Source organism: Perca fluviatilis, chromosome 3 (assembly GCF_010015445.1).
Source record: "Perca fluviatilis chromosome 3, GENO_Pfluv_1.0, whole genome shotgun sequence".
NCBI lineage: Eukaryota > Metazoa > Chordata > Actinopteri > Perciformes > Percidae > Perca > Perca fluviatilis.
Window position 1 is genome coordinate 23,054,060 of NC_053114.1, and position 16,487 is coordinate 23,070,546.

The following is a 16,487-nucleotide window of genomic DNA, read 5'->3' on the forward strand; positions in this document are numbered from 1 at the left end:
AATCTGTTTTCAGTAAAATTCCATCAGTTGCACTGCCAACACTCAGCCATCTGATTGTTATGCAGTGACGCTGTGCTTGCAAGTTAACATGAGTAATAGGTGATATTTGCCTGACTCTTTGCCAGCATCCCAAACTTTCTAGAGTGTTTATAAGAAAAGTGTCATTCTTGTTGTATAAATTACTTTTTTTTATCATAGTTTATGGAAATCAGCCGCATTGGTGGCGCGTTATTGCAACCTGTGAATGTGTCTGCAAGGAAACCCAATAGCCCCAATCTAACACATCCTTGGACCTTTCTCTTAAAAAAAAAAAAAAAAAAAGCTGCTCATCAAAAGTGTTAAAGGTCACTTGATGCCATACAGACATGGTAATCTGGCACACAGTGGGTTTAAAGAGGGAAGGAAGGGGGGTGGGGGGGAGTAACTTATTTTCTTTGCAGTTTGTGTCAATACATTTTTGTCTCAAAGACACAAGATGGCATGATCAGATAAAATTAGAATCGCAATAATTATTTTCTAAGAAAAATATGTACTTTTTCATATACCAAACAGACAACAGGTGCTGGACTTGAGATGCTCACATAGCCTATTATACTTGAACTCACTCCTGTATAAATGTCGGCTTTTCACATGGTGGCTACTCATTACAAGCTACTAATAAAAAGGAGTGACGTAAAGAGAGAGAGATAACACATATCAACAACACATGGCGTGGACGGCATGCTGTGGATGAACAATTCCCTTCATTCGCTTCATATGATTAAATGATCAGGATGTATGTGTCCCATCACCTCTCGGGCTCCTACCATCATCCTACTCCCAGTCCTTTTTGCTTCCTGACGTGGGAACTGGACTTGCTCCTACTTGTGATGTTGTTAACACTTCCTCTGCTCCCACAGCTTTTCGCAGACTCTGTTACTGACTCATGCTCGTCCCTTTTTCACTATCCATGCCCTCCCCCACACTCTTCAACACAGTATCTTATGGCTGAGTCCGAGGTCACAGATCAATCACTTCATCCCCTGGGCTGCATATGACGGCATGGCATTTTGCTCTATGGTCTGCCAAGATACTTCACCTCTTTTGAGCTTACTCTTGGAACTTTTAAGTGTTTGAGTGTAATATATTTTGGCAGTGGGAGTGTTATTAAAATGTGTAGCCAACGGGCTGCACCGTGGGATAAATATGGAGATGAATGTGTACCATTACAGATCTCTGTGGTTTGTAAAGAAATACTGAGATTGGTATATACATTGATATTCATTAGGTACAGTAAACAGAGCGAAGAAGATGTAAGAGTAATAGCAGCAATAGTTGCATTTTAGTGGTTGGCTCCTTACCATTTTTTGTTATTACTGTAACTTTGTTTTGTGAAATTGTCTTTAGTTCCAAAGCCGCCTTCAAAATGTGATCTTATGTGATTTAATCCAACAATCTGTTTATGAAAGCCTGAAAATAAATCCCAGCTCCACCTTCTCAAATGACAACTGTACAAAATGAATCACTAAAAAAAGGATTGGTAAAGCCATTTTAACACTGCAGTCATCATACTTCCCTGTTTACATCTGCTAATTACATTTGGGCCCTGTCTGGTCTCTGGAATCATTACTAAAATGTAGAGTGCCAGCCTTAAATTTTGAGTCTATCAGCACTTTCCTTCCCTGTCGCTGTAATGACAACTATTAGGCTAGGATGGATCCAGTATGTGTATCATTACTCTGTCTTAATCTTTGTTCCATAAATATTGATAACAAGAGCCCCACGTCATGTGTTACTAGTACCTGGGGTTAAAAATAGAAGGCCTGCTGATGGCAGGTTATCTCTTATCATCAGATCCCCCCCCCACACTCTACCTCTTGTATCTACAGGAAGTTGTGCTCTGGGACAAACAAAGAGCAGACAGAAAACAACAAATACTCTGATTACATGTCTTCTGCATTCACCCTTAAATGGTCAAACAAAGTGTAGCTTCTGAAAAATAAACTGCCATGTATATAAAGTCTTCATCATTTACATTAAATGTCTTCATAATGAACCAGTCAAAATAGCTTAATCCAGTTACCCTGTTGACAATGTGCTTCTTGCTGTACATCTGTCATTCTGTCATGCAGCTCAATAATATTTCTGTTGAGTGAGGAATTAATTATCAGGCTTGGTCGGTGACTCAGAACTCAGGTCTTCAGAAACAAATGCAGCCGGTAAATAATCGCCCTACAGCCACTATACTTCACACTGATGGCAAGTGCTGCATTTGTGCTAATTTCGCTGTTCTATGTATAGTGTGAGGGATAGTGTCAGGATGGATGATATTTGGGTTGCCCCAGTGGCTTGGCAGGGTGAAATTGAACTGAATGTGCTGTTATGATATTGAGGGTTTCTATCTTGCTTTGCTGCTCACAGTATCACCCGTCTTCACCTAGCAATCTTTTACCAGTTAAACACCTGACTGTATGTAAACTCTGTCTTTAGTGCCTGGGGGGAGAAATCTGGAGCTTTGGGTGTGACATACAAGTGCATTTGATAGCTGCCTGTCTGCCATTAGCTTTATGATTGCCTAGGCGAGACAGGTAATCTGGACCTGCCATTGGACGGAGAGGCTGCCAAAATACAGTACACAACAAGGGGGGTAAAAAACTAAAAATGTTCTCGAATATCTTGGATAAGTTGCATTTCTTGGACAACAAAAAAGAGTGAACACAAAAATAAGCTTGTCTCCAACAATCCAACCATCGCCCCAGGACTTATTCATGATTGAAAATGAATGAAATGTATTTTAATTCTACAGCGTGGTGCACTGAGATGAGATTGTGTGCAAGTGTTTGTGTAAGCTTGAATGTGTATGGAGTGGTGCAAATTTGAATAGATGTATTTGCATCTTGTTGCTTAGCCAAAGGCATTATTGGTTCCCAGTGGTAGTGACCTGAAATTTTGCATGCACGGCAACTCTGCAAATGGTAGCCCCTTAATGATCAGCCAAATATTACACAGTAGAAGTATGAGGCACTGACCTTCAATGCAGCACATATATGTAACACACGTCGACAGAGATGTTCACATTTCATGATTGTCTCTCCTTCTCAGTTTTTCTGCTGAACTCTATGAGGAAAGGAGAAACAATAACATTTAAATCTGTTTGCATTTAAAGTGCAATGGTTCAGATTGATTTGCTGACCCTGGTCATTAATAGTCCTATTTGAATGCCACAATGCCTTCAAGAAGTCAGACATACCGTAATCATTACAGTCGGTTGTGGTCAACACACCAGTACAATACCAAGAGCGTGGTGATTTTTATAGCTTGCAGATGTACGGAAGCCATTTCACAGCAATACTGCATGCATACTGAGTAGGTAGGTGGTAGATTGCGAGTTCAGATATTCACTTTGCGTGATTCAGTCTGACACCAGTGATGTGGACGGAAGAAACACACAGCTGTCGACCTTGTGATGGATTTCTGAATTGGACATTGAGCCCACAAACATCTTTTACTTCGAATGAGCAAACACAGGCTTCCTTAGTTTGTCAGAATAGTAACCACTAACCATTGTAAATACTTTGCTGTTAAATCCAGTGTAAGCCAACTTAAAAATACAGTCAGACAAGGTCAGCAACCCTGCAAAACTCATATCAGCGTTACTCAGGATTTAAAACCAAACAGCTTTTTCAATGTTTTTATGTAAAAGCCTGATTTTCTGACCCCCATAGAATGCAATGGATATAATCTTTATCTGCTTAAGCACTTGTGGGCGCCCAGGAATGGACGGGTCAAGAGTTTTAGCTATTTTATTGGTCGTCTGAAATAAAAGACAGTAGGAGCCGCCTGCAGAGGAGGTGGAGGCTCGTGACTTGGAGGCTGGCGGTCGAAATCCCCGGACTGACTGACGAAAGCTGCGTAGGGAAGCAACGCTGTGCTCTGCCTCTCTGCCAGCAACCGTCAAAGTGCTGCTGCACAAAGTCACTGAAGTCCCGACTGTTCAGTAGCAACAGTGTAAGACTGTGGACATATACTGGGCAGCTCCCACTGTGAGTGTATGAACTTTCTCTTTCTCTTGTCTGGTTAAATTACTGTGTTTTAAAAGTGTATGTTTGGAGTTACACTCAAACACGATGGAAAAATCCTCATGTAACACATACTTAAACTTCAAAGCTCATTATCGACTGTGGAAACAGCAGTGGAGAAAACAATCTCAACAAGAATCAGAATTGACTGTCATTGTAAGTACATACAACAACAAAAAAGTGCTACTTCATGGTGCAAACATAAAAAACACACGCACAAGGTCAATTTATTAGCTGTTCCGATCGATTTTTTGGTGAGATTGTTTTCTCAATTCCCAATTATATTTACTGTGATTTTTCTTTTAAAATGCAGATGAACCTTACTGTATACTATTCTAGAACTTGGTGGAAGGGTGTAGCATGGGACAAGAAAGAACCCATTAGCATTCACTTTTGTCAAATTTGCGAGATAGGGCACGGCTTTGGCCGAGGTCTGCGATCTCCGAGTGCCTTTCTAGTTATCATGTGTTTTTATATTTTTTACACCTCTTTACCGTCTGTTATAAACACCAACATTTCTTGATAAACAAATGTCACATGGTCAGGTGATGTTTTTCATATCTGAACTCCCTGCCCCCATACAATAAAGTCAAACACGATTACCCATTTCAGTTGACAGACAGACAGACAGTAGGCACAAAGTTTAAAATAACGGTCTTAAAGGGAATAAAAGCTTTGCAGTGAATGGTGAGGGAATTGTTAAGGATAATACAAAGGAGTGGGATTTCTCGTGCATTTGTCTGCGAGGGATATCCCAGCCAAAGTTTCTCTATACATCAAAGGGCCACCGCAAATAAAAGCACACTTGTCAGGGGCGAACAAACTGCCTCCTTTGTGCCTTCTACCAGCCAAATTCAGGCACACAAAGCCTTTGGATGTACAACACTGCAAAGAAGACATACTATTCAGATGACATGCTTTGCTCTCTCTCTCTGGTGGTTTGCTGTGTGCTTTTGTCTGCCCTGACCAGGACAGATATATAATATCACTGGATCAAAATCCTTTCAGTCCCTTTTACTCCCTGTTAAAGACTCTCGTTACACTCCCTCCCCCCTACACTCCACTATTCTTTCTTTTCTTAAACAAAGTAAACTTGATGCAGCCAGATAACACTTGCAGCCCTCAGGCCTAATGCCCAAAAATGAGTCTCAGGTTCATTCAGGTTTTTTAAGCAAAGAGTCTTGTAACAGACTGTGGTCAGACAGACTGGACACGTTTCTCTGTCGCCTCGACAAATCTTTGTCCGTTTTGGTTTAAACATCTGTTGCCTGCATCTTTTACATTCCTGTGAAATTAAATTACTTAGAAAGTTTTCCCATGCCAACAACAAGAAGAAGAAAGTCATCTTACCGCCCGCACACACTCTGACACGACTCACAATTACGCACACACCTGAATCACATATAACTCCATAAGTCCACCCAAGTACAAACTAAAACACTGATACATCACAATGAGTGGGTGTTTTGTGTGAAATCTTGTAAATATTCAAAAAAATTACTTGCTTATCTATTTTAATCAGGGCTGCAACTAACAGTTATTTCACTATCAATTTATTTGCTGACTTACCTTATTAATAACTTGTGTAATATATATTAAATATAAAACCAATTTAACAAAGAAATATTTCAGGTCCATTTTCTGTCAATCAACTAATCAAGAGACTAATCGTTTCAGCTCTAATTATAATATTTTGACATGCATTATTGCAGTTGTACATGTCTTGATGTTTATTTCAGTGTATTTGTCCAAATCGTGAACAATATTCTCTATTAAATGACGGGTGACAATCAAGTCTTCATTAAGAAAATGAGATTTATAAATCTGGCTCATACATTTGCTGTAATTACTGGGGATTCCTGGTTGAGGAAAAGAAGAAATGCAGCACTGCGTTCAGAATTTTACTTTTACTGTACATGCAATGAAATGCTTAATGAATAAAATACATCTGCCATTGTCACCATTATTATTATCACAGCAGTTTTAGCTGCCTGAGAGAACAAATTTATTATTCCTGCCAGTCTTGATTCTTTTCATTATAATGATACATTTACCCAAGAAACTAATTTCTGAGTAACATATAATTATTGATTGGCTGGAAATGTTATATAAAGCCCAGTATTATCACAAGAGAAGGGAGCCCTTCTTAATTGCAACGTATGAGTGTGTGTGGCTGTAAAAACATAGTTTGATTTCATAGGATTTCAATGACGTTATGAGGTATTTTAGCGCGACTATTTCTTTTTTTTACATTTAAAAAAAAAAAACGTCAAGGCACACCTGAGCTCACAATAGCCAGAACCACTGCTTCACTCTGCCTTAAGAGATTTGTTGTGTTGAATAAAGCAAGTCTCTGAGTGAATGCAATGACTCATCACCAGGGTCATTTGCCTTTCACTGCAAATGAGTGTGGGTGTCTGACTAACTTGCAGTTATAAGCTGGATATTGTTTTTTAATCATGGGAGAGAGAGAGAGAGAGAGAGAGAGAGAGAGAGAGAGAGAGAGAGAGAGAGAGAGAGATGTGTGAGAAAGAGAGACCTAGTTTTTGTGTTTGTGTGTATAGTACGTATGAAAGAGAGTGAGTGTGGCTGTGTACAGTATGTATGTCAGAGAGACAAAGACTGAGGGCCACATTTTGAGTCTTTGAGACGTGATGTGCGCCCGGAGCCACACGTGTTATTTATCAACGAGCTGCTTCGGCCTGGAAGTGCAGCTTCCTGTCATCTGATGGAGAAGCCCTCTCTGTGTCAGCCTCCCTCCCTCCCACATTCATTTGAGGGAGGAACACACAGAAGGTGGGAGGAGATATGAAAAGTGTGGTTGGTTCACACACTCTGTGAAGGCTGGTTTTAAGTGGAACTTTTTTCATCTCTACAAAGCAGGTGCAATGTTTTTTTTTGTGCAGGTTTTTAAAATTAAAGGCTATGGTGGGCAGGAGAAAATGTAATTAAGTTTTAACTGCAGAAATCCAGCCCACATATAGCTACTATAATATCCACGGTAACACTTTATTTAAAAAGGGGTGCATAAGTTGGAAACTCATGAAAACTGACATAATCATAAATTTAACTTCATGATTGTTGTCATTAAGTGTCATTTAATCAATAGTAATGCCAAAGGTGTTGCCAAATTCTGAGAAGACACTGTCAAATGCTTTCAGCAGTGTAATATCACTATTATTACATTTTTATTATATCATTAAAGGACTTACAAAACTGTCAAAAGGGCATTCAAAAGTTTAATATCTTTACTGTATTGGTTTTCATATTTTTCCACAATAAATAAGGATACAAGAAGATATGTATAAACATATATAAATAAACCCACACAGAAAACACTACAAATTAAAATAATAATGAAAAAATAAGATAATACTTTTAAAGCCAAGTTGTCATGAGATAGAAATCTCAAATTTTATTTGCATAGAAAGTGACATTATTACGCAAAAAACATAAATGCCTCAAATTAAGTTACTAGTTCTGTTTAGAAAAATATTTCTTGTTAACACTAGAAGCTGACAATTTGGTTGTTTTGCGATTATTGGCGGTTCTAGAAGCAGCAAGCTAGCTGGCACCACAAAGCACGCTTAGCATTCTAATGGATTAAAGCACCGTTGATGTTGCATTTTAACATGTTTATGAACAACGAAACCCTAGTCAACAAAAACTTGTAACACATTTTAAAAATATAACTAAAATAGGTTTGGACTTTTTGTTTCATGTCATGAACTAGGAGCTATCAGAGCTAACAGAAAAAGCACACAATGTGATGCTTCAGTTTACGTCGTATTTACCAAACCTGCAGTTCATCGGGTAATCAGCGCCTTTCTCCGCCCACTATACCGTAAATTCCGCTGTAGCAAAGCGTTAAGTACTGGTGCTATGATATGGCTGAGTGCAGACTGCGATATTCCCACTGCTGATGCTATGACTGTTTGAAATGATCATGATGCCAATATTTGTAATGTAGCGAGGAGTTTAACAACTGCTGGAATGGGATGTGACCGCTGAGTCTGAGATTCAATGTCATCTTTGATTTCTTCCAGTAACTGTAATATTGCATGGCTGTTTAATCTGTAACGCTTAATGATTTCGTGTTCACTCAAATGAAAAAGTGTGATTCTTGTGGCAAAAATCTTTTCAGCTCGTCTCCTTGGCCTATGTCTTCATCTTGCTCGGATTACTGCTGCCATTTCACCAGGAGGCGTATGCGAGGAAACCCGCATCTAGGTTTACACCTGCTTTTAAGAGGCAGATAATTTTCACTGCAAAATAGAGGCGCGCTTTCACGGTCGGTTTTTGTACATACCGCAGAATACATAATTAGGCACAATTTACGCTTCCCCTCCCATCTCTTTATGGGGAAACTCCCACTTTCCCCTTGGCCCTCCCGTGAATGCATATGCATGACACAGAAAAGCGCAATTTGCCATTTTCAGTTCCCGCGACAGGCAGTCTGCGCTTTTACCTCAGTGCGGCCTGTTTGTACATACCTCGCCATGCTTTTACGCGCACGTTGCGAAACAAATACGCCTGAAGTGGGTGCAAAAGCGTAAGTACATCTGACCCAGAGTGTTTCAGGCAGAGGAGCTGCAACAATGGGCAGTATGAGAAACATAATATGTTTTTTGAACTTCAAAGCAATGTAAACCTATTCTAGTAGACCCCTAGAGAACAAATTTGATGCTGAAAAGGAGTATAATAGGGGCTCTTTAAGTTGATGTACCCTAACAGGTGCAACACAACTAACAGGAAAGTGATGCAGATGTGAATCAAGCACAGTCTGTTTGCACCATCACAGTCCTGAGAGGAGGTCTAATCAGGCAAAACAAGTGAAAACACCTATGTGAGCGTAACATGGATGTGTAGTGGCTCTAACTTTATTTGAAACAGACAGACTAGGCCTGAATACAAAGTTGTTCAATTGGAAAATAAAAAGGATGTCAGGATGGATAAGGGGCCTGAGGTGCTGTGTTGTGGTTACACTTTCCCCTGCAGGTGGACTGCTCGCTACTGACACATAAACTTTGCCACACCCCAGCACACCAGCAGGCAGTCGCCTACACCGCCCTGTGTGCAAGCTTTACATGTTTTACTAAGTGGACAGCCTGGTTGCTTGGTGTTTAGCACTGTTGCCCCACAGAGAGTAGGTACTCAGTCAAAACAGCCTGCGGGTCGAAAACCCTTCAAAGGGGTCGCAGGATAAAGCTAAGGGTCACGAGATAGTAGCATAGGAAAGCAGATGAAAACATTTTTGCTACTACACAAAACATTCTTCTTCTTCTCATATTTTCTTTTATTGCGCATTACTGGATGATTGTACCACCTGTCTCTAAAAGTAATGAAATCATTTTAGAAGTTTAAAGGTAGCAACCACCCTTCCATGGTCATAAGCCGTAGACATATGCAATCTGTGACAGAAAACTACTCATATTAGCTGCCTCCGAAGATGTGCATGCTGGGTATAGGGTTAATATTCCTACCATTTGTATCCCTGGGCTCAAAAGAGCCCAGGGATACAAAAGAAAGAAGAGTTCATCCCCAGGAAGGGAAAGAGAGTTCATCCCCAGGCCCACTGCCACAGGGATTAAAAAAAGTCTAATTTAAGACATAGCTGTTATACATACAAGCACCACTTCAGCTACATTGTCAGGTGTGAAAGGCTGCCGGGAAACAAATATCATTTGAATGTCTGCATATTCCCTAACCATCCTCAAGAGGTGGAGTCACCCATACACTCAGTGTGCAGTGTTTCCTGGAAGTTGCGGTAAAGGGTAATGAGCATACACTCATGCACTGTTTAATACCAGTAGGTTTGGGACTCAACCCTGTCTCCATGGCAATTGCTGCAATGATGACAAATTTGCTGTTTCAATAAACAAAATGACTAAAGCATTAAGTGATGTCTCATTGCTGCGTGCTTAAGCAATAGAGTCCTTACATTACACAGAAGGGACACATTAACACAGGAGGATATTTTACACCCTGTTTCCTTACAGACAGAATAAAAAAAGAATTGGTTTAACAGGGTTGGTGGGTTCAGAGTGTAAGTGAGCAAAGTACTTCAGTAGACTCTGCAAATCGTGAAATGTTTATTTGCAAGGCTACCTGCACCATAGAGCTCATTCTCCTGAGGATGAGTCATCCACAGGCTACATACAGTACATTTGAGGTGGGCATCGGATAAGCTCCTGGAGGAGAATGTAGAGGGGCAAAGAACACTGCTGAGCCATCACAGCTGTACTGATTTTCTGTCACATTGTTTCACAACAGGAGACATTAACTGGTAAAGGAAACTGTAAATCTCACCCATCCCCCCACTATAACCACTGCTCAAGGTCCTGTCAACAGTCCGCTGTGTATTGATAAAGGGAACCAGGTATTTGCTGCCACAATGTTTCCTCGCAAAATTTGTTTGCGGAGTAAAATAAAGAGGGAGATTCTAATATGAAACATTCCTGAAAATAAAATGTGAGGATGTCAAACAAACCGATCAATCAATCAGATACCTTTCTGCAAAATAATCTGTTCGGTAACTTTCGACTGAGAATAAAAATACAGTGTGCCATCTAGTTTTCTCTGATGTCTCATCCTTTCTGTATGTGACAGACAGTATGTATACACATAATGCCCTTTGAGGACAACAAACTTCTTTGTAATCTTTTTATTTCCACAGCCACAGCAGGCACTCATTTTAAAAATGGCTAAATCATCTGAGGCTGCCAGTATTTATTCAAAACCTGCTCCTGGACTAGCGATTATTTTCATTGTCGATTAATCTGTTAATCTGTTCAATTTAATAGTTAAAAAATGCCCATCACAATCATCTTGGGCTCTCACAAAAAGCCGAAGATGACCTCTTCAAATGTCCTGTCCAAAACCCCAGACGATAAACAACTAAAATGATTAACAGATAATCAGAATTGTTGCAGATTGATTTTCTAAATCGACTTATCGGTTCAGCACTAGTTTATATCTCTGTAAAAGTGTAATTTATCAAGGCTTACCTTATCCAGAATTACTATGTCTGACTGTCTTTTTGAGTCAAAGTATCTCCCAAAAATGAGCTCCAATTTTATGGACCATAAAGCTAATTTTATTTTATACTTATAGTATGTCAAATTATTTGCTTCCCACTGTCAGATGCACTGGAAACAAAACGTACATGGTGTAAACAACAATCTTCTTAGCACTGCTTTACATGCCAAATCCAGGGTGCATCCCAGGAATTTCCATAACCTCCATTTAAATATTTGCATCAAGCATCACGGGACGGGACGATGAGCAAAAGCAACTCTTTCCCTTGTTGATGATGCTGGATTTTTCGACTGAAAATCAAAACACGTTGAATTTTCTGATTTTTCTTTTTAATCTTTTGCAGAGGAGCATAAAAAAATATTCACATCAACATGAGACACAGTAAGCTGACGACGTGGGTGACATTTACATATACTTTTAGGCTTACAGGTAAAAGCAAAGACATCAAGCAACGCTATCAGTGGTAAGAGGACAGACAGTACTCGTGGTCAGCTCTCCACAAGTTGTTCCACTGTGACATACTGCTTTAAAGTATCAGGTCATCTACAAATGTAGACGGGGCGAAAAGTTCACAGCTGTGATGTGCTGCTTTGTCGGAGTCAGGAACATTGTAGAAGGAATCACTTATATTTGTTTGTGGTAGTCTCATTCATGACCATTCACAAATATAAAGGCTCTTTGGTAACACTTTACTTGAAGGTATCAACATAAGAGTGAGATGACACTATCATGAACACATGAATCCTAACACGTAATGACCAAAGTGTTATGTCAAAACGTTTATGACTTGTTTATAATGTTTATGACACGTTCATGACAGTGTCATGTCACTCTTATGTAGATACCTTCAAGTAAAGTGTAACCGGCTCTTTTCAAACACTGACGTTACCAAAACATGCTCCCAATTACATTTAGGTCAACACTCAATGTTTCTGGAATCAGAATTATAATAAAGAATCATAATTATTTGCATCAGTGCTTTGTGTGTTAGCGTGATGCTATCTGGGGGGTGTGGCAGGTTAAATGTTGCTTCAAAAGCAAATGCTGTTTCATCTGCATGTAAAATCGTTTTTAGCAGCCCCGTCTGTTGCGTTTATAACCACTCATCTCCGAGTGTGCATGAGGTTCAATAAAGGTTATTATCGCTGCAATCAAGAGCAAAAAAATAAAACCTAAATTCACTTGTATGTGCTCCAGTGATTTGGTGATGAAAATAAGATGGCTACATGTTGTAACATAATAAGAATCAATTAAAAGTGCTCTGACTTAAGGGCAAAATGCTATTAAAGTCACTGCAATCTTTGTTTAACGATATAAAAATAGAGTTAACGACTTTGTGACGCATGTGCACAGAGGTGTTTTTTTTACTAACAAATCACAACACATGGCATGTAATGTCTCTCAGGGAGGCAAGATAAAACAACGGGTCCGACATGATCTGAGATTCTACCTGCAGTTGCTAAGCAACACCCACCTCCTACCTCTCAATCTGTCCCATTGGTCAGCAGGAAAAACGCACATGGAGCCCCATTGGCTAAGAGAAAGTTAATAAACTTTAGCCAAGACCTGCCTCCTTGTGTGCGCACACACTCTCTCCCTCCCTCTCTCTCTCTCTCTCTCTCTCACACACAATGAAGAGATTCTTGTGAATGAGAGCATGAGAGTGTCAGTGCTTGCGCAGTACAGTGCTGATATGTGCATTGAGCTCCTGAGCTAAAAATAAAGATCACACTGAATGCTGTGCCACTGAAAGTTGCAAGACTGAATTCAAAGTGACAAGTCTCTCCAGACAGAGCAATGAGGTACCACCCTCATCATAGATCCACGAGGTACTTTTTGGCTATTTAGTATAGACTTCTAATAAAAGCTTGTTTGGTTTGTTTTTGACAAGACAGCTGAAGACATGTAAGGGGAGAGAGAGGGGGAATGACATGCAGCAAAGGGCCACAGGTTGGGGTCGAACCCTGGCCTGCTGCACTGAGGAGTAAACCTCTATATATGGGCACCCGCTCTACCAACTGAGCTATCCAGGCACCCCTGTTTATCCTTTTCAGCTATTAGTTTCAATCATTTATCCATTATATTTGGGTGTCTGTTTCAACCATTTATACTATTAGCTAACTATTTCAACCATCTATGCATTACTGAGAGCCAACTTTATCGTTACTCTTACCTAACAATTTCAACCATTGATTAATTACTTTTAACTAGTTCAACAATTTATACATTTCTTTTCTATTACAACCAGTGTCCTTTACGTTTTTGCTAATAAACTGTTTAGCCATTAGCCTACTTCTAGCTATTTTATTCCATTATTTCTAGTTAATTGTATCTGTTACTCTTAGGGCCTGTGTCCATATTGTTTTTCTCTGGCAGAAAAGTGATGGGGAGCGCTTCATCCCAGCTCTTCATCAAAAAGCACTGGCTGCACCTAGGATTTTTTTTTTCTATGATGACATTATTTAGCTAGGTAGCTAACTTTATGCTACGTTGTTAGTCTGACTCACTGGATGTAGCCTGTTGGGATAAAGCCTTCCATTGGTCGCCTATTTTAGCTGGCATTCTCCTCCCCTTCCGCTTTCTATTTTGCAAGGCCCGGGGACGCCCAAGGCGATTGTGATTGGTTTAAAGAAATACAAACAAGCTAGAATGTTTTTTTCCGGTAGAGCCTAAATCAGATCTGCTAGAACGGTCCATGTAGTTAGGTTTAGGCGTGGGGAGCAGGGATTATTTAGGGTGAGGGTAAGAAAACCAGGGTAAGCCAATCAGATGCAGAATAAGGCGGGCCGCGAAGCACGTCTTTTGACGTCGCCACGTCTAGCGGATTCGATCTATCTATCGGGGTTTTCCCAATGGGTTCTCCCCTATCCCAGAATGTTAACTCGTGCAGCCAGACATTTCTCCAGCACTGTGGACATAGGTCTGGAAATGGAACTAAGGGTTGACTACACAGCTTACAACAAGCTTACAACGTGTAGGGTAATAAAAGCAGAACACTCACCAGCAACATTCAGTGTCCAGCCGATCTGCTCCCACAATGGGCTTTTCTGTTGTTGTTGTGAAAGTTGCCTGAAAAGGAGAGACAGTGACAAGAGCTCTGCAAAAAAAATGCTTTCTACAGGTGGCTGAATACACTCCCAATAATAATTAAAAAAAACCCGCTATATGCTAGTTTTTTGGCTAGCAAAAAAAAAAGGTTAAAGGTCCCATATTTAGCTAATTTTTAGGTTCATACTTGTATTGTGGGTTTCTACTAGAACATGTTTACATGCCTTAATATAAAAAAAACGCTGTATTTTTTCTCATGTCTGCCTAAATATATATACCAGTTTTCACCATCTGTTTGAAACGCTCCGTTTAGCACATATGCTGCTACTGCAGCTGCTGATTCAGACTGGACACAACGCTAGCATGACGTACGGTGAAAGAAGTCAAAGTGCCATGCACATGTCTGGTTTTTTACAGTTAAAGAAAATGTCGGCCGTGTGGAAGTACTGCTGTGTCAGAGAAAGATCAGCGACATAAACCGCCACCAGCAAAACTTCTTGGTGACCACAGCATTTGAAAAGAAACTTCCCCATAGACAGCACCAAAGCTAAAAAGGATTACTCACAAGGTGATGGAGTCGCATTAATTGACCAAAAACTACACACAGCCCAGTCGTCATTTTGCCGAAATCTAGTACGCTGTTAGCCTGATGTCGTCATATTCACATTCTAGTCAGAATATGAGTCTGATACTGCTCCATTGGGCTGTGATTATGGGGCAGAATCCAGAGTTATTAAACTAGGCATGATTAACGCGCTCCCCCTCCCCTTAATACATCCATGGCTTCGAGAGAGCAAAGGCAGAGGCTGCAGTTTCCATGTTGTGCGGACGGGTGTGTGGCAACGTGTATACATTTGTGATCACGGTTCTCTGTTCCTCTTTTAAAATGAATGCGCTGTCGATATCTTCTATAAACGTGATGGTGGAATCTACACATCTCAATTCTCCGGCGGCAGCCACCTTTGTTGTTAACAAATTCAACCCAAGCGCTCTTTGGTGACGTGGTTGATTACGTCACTGTTGATCAGCTGTCCATCAATCTATAAAGCCCGCCCTGGCAACTTGATTGGTCCGAACACCTCTGGTTTGAGCAGAGTTGCTCCACAACAGATCAAGTCCAGACTGTATTTCCCGACCTCAAATGTTGTGGGCGGGGCTAAGTTCGGCTGGCATCCAGGCTAGGCCAGTTCTCTTAATACATCCATGGTGAGTACGCTGTGGCCAGCCACAAACATTCCTGAGCTACTGGCTTGTGTGCATATGCTTAGCCTCACAGCAGTGGATTGACAAAGATTTCCACTTGATAAAAACAGTGTTACACTTCAAGGATAATATATAGCCTATATATATATAAAAGATTTATGTTTAGCAAAATGTTTTTGTTGGGCTATTTAGCTTAAGTACTGAAAGATTGTCATTGAGTAGGTAACATTGTAAAGCAGGCTAAAAGGGCTTTTCAGTTATTTTCCATGTGAAAGAAGATATAGGTTGTTTCATAAATTTGTATAACTGAATTTGTACTCATTCAAAGATAGTGTAATGAAGGGATTAATTACTTTTTTTATGAGTTTCCCTTTCCCTGGCACAAAAGGGTAAACAAATTGGTAGTTTAAAGGTCCCATGGCATGAAAATTTCACTTTATGAGGTTTTTTAACATTAATATGAGTTCCCCCAGCCTGTCTATGGTCCCCCAGTGGCTAGAAATGGTGATAGGTGTAAACCGAGCCCTGGCTATCCTGCTCTGCCTTTGAGAAAATGAAAGCTCAGATGAGCCGTTTTGGAATCTGCTTGTTATGAGGTCATAACAAGCAAGGTTACCTCCCCTTTCTCTGCTTTGCCCGCCCAGAGAATTTGGCCCACCCATGAGAGAGAGACATCATGGCTTTCAAACGAGAAAAGTGGCAGTTGGTCAAGGCCACACCCCCACCATCCACCTTGCCACTCCCTCTCTCCTCCTCAATATCTACAGACACAGAAATGGCACATACTAAGGAAAGCTCATTGTAGGACTGGCTCTAGTTCTGCACCAAAGCTGAATTTTGGGAAAGAGACTTCAGATACAGTATTAGGGGAACACTAAGGTTTATATAAAAGCATCCAAAGAGCACCATGTCATGGGACCTTTAAACATTGGTATCAGCCCAGAATTTCACAATAGTTGTGACATCACAACCATACAGAAGTCCTGATAAATGCAAAGATTCTAAATGCGGGCTGTGTGCATTTCTCTGTGGATTGAGCATGTTGATACTATCTCAGTATTTATATAGCACCTAGACATGATTTATAAATCATAAAAGACATGGAAATCACTTTTTACAATACAGGACCTTTAAAAGAAA